This window comes from Chrysochloris asiatica, unplaced genomic scaffold (assembly GCF_000296735.1).
Source record: "Chrysochloris asiatica unplaced genomic scaffold, ChrAsi1.0 scaffold00365, whole genome shotgun sequence".
In the NCBI taxonomy this organism is placed as follows: domain Eukaryota; kingdom Metazoa; phylum Chordata; class Mammalia; order Afrosoricida; family Chrysochloridae; genus Chrysochloris; species Chrysochloris asiatica.
The window spans coordinates 586,858-588,617 of NW_006408883.1; positions in this window are offsets into that span (position 1 = coordinate 586,858).

Genomic DNA, 1,760 nt, shown 5'->3' on the forward strand with positions numbered 1-1,760 from the left:
AAGGATATCATGTTTGGCAAGGTGGAGGGTCAGAGAAAAAGAGGAAGACCCCCAACGAGATGGATTGGCCAAGTGGCAGCATCAATGGACTCAAGTGTGGCAACAGTAGTGAGGTTGGCAAAGGATCGGGCAGTGTTTCTTTCTGCTGTTCATAAGATTGCTATGGGTCAGTACCGACTTGAAGGCACCTAACAACAACAACTGTGGAACACATTATTGGCATACATGGGGGAAATGTTAGAGACCACAGATTCACAATCATCAATTTCTGATGCAGAGACTGAGTAGTTTACTATGCAAGGAAACATCAGCTCTTTCTTTTTTATTGTGAGGTTTACACAAGAGAACATCAGCTTTACACTCATTCTATTGTATTTTATTTCACTGCAATGATTACAATCCCCTCCATGCATCATAAATTACCAAAGGGTACACACTAGAGGCCTGCCCCCCTGGCCGACAGCACACAGCCCCTTTTCCTCCCTGAAGCCCAGGTCCTCAGCCACTCCATCTGTCAACGTCATCCTTTCTGTCTCCATCCCTGGCGTCACTGCCTGTCTGGGTAGGGTCCCACTCACCGTTTTTCTCACTTGATAGTCCCAGGGATCACATCTCCTGGGCTGCAAAATCAATCACTCTCCTCCTTTTGTCAAAAAATATATACCTCTATATTTCCTAGCTTCACAGTCAGTCCTGATAGCAATTATTCACTATTGTACCACAAGAGTCTTATCCCCATGTCCTTTGCCAGCCTGGGTCTAACAGATTGGAGATCATTCAGTGGTGATTCTACCTTCCCCCGCCCCGTCTAGAACTATACTCCCTCTTGAAAGCTTGTAAGCCAGTCACTTCTTGCCTTTATGTTGTTGTCAGGTGCCATCGAGTCGGAACTGACTCATAGCGACCCCATGCACAGCAGAACGAAACAAAGTCCGATCCTGGGCCAACATCACTACTGCTGCCACACTTGAGTCTATCGATGATGCCACCTGGCCAATCCATCTCACTGGGGATCTTCCTCATTTTCTCTGACCCTCCATCTTACCAAGCATGATATCCTTCTCCAGTGACTGTTCCCTCCTGACAATATGTCCAAAGTATGAGAAACAAAGTTTAGCCATCTTGGCCTCCAAGGAGCACTCTGGCTGCACTTCTTCCAAAACAGATCTAATGGTTCTTTTGGCAGCCCATGGCACTTTTAGTATTCTCCTCCAACACCATAATTTAATGACATCAATTCTTCTACCACTTTCCTTATTCACTGTCCAGCTTTCGCATCCACATGAGATTACTGAAAATACCATGGCTTGGATCAGGTGCACCTTAGTCCTCAAGCTGACATCTTTGCTCTTCAACACTTTCAAAAGTTCCTATGCAGCAGATTTACTTAATGCAATACATCGTCTGATCTCTTGACTGCTGATCAATGTTGATAGTTGATCCAAGAAGAATGAAGCCCTTGAAAACTTCAATCTTTTCTCTGTTGATAAGAATTTTGTTTATTGGTCCAGTGGTGAGGATTTTTGGTTTCTTGACATTGAGATGCAATCCATTGAAGGCTGTGCTCTTTGATCTTCATCAGTAAATGTTTCTAGTCCTCTTCGCTTTCAGCAAGCAAGGTTGTAACATCTGCATATCACAGGTTGTTAATGAGTCTTCTTCCAATCCTGATGCCACATTTTGCTTCATAGAACCCAACTTCTCATATTATTTGCTCAGAATACAGGTTGAATAAGTATGGTGAAAGAACAGAACCTTTT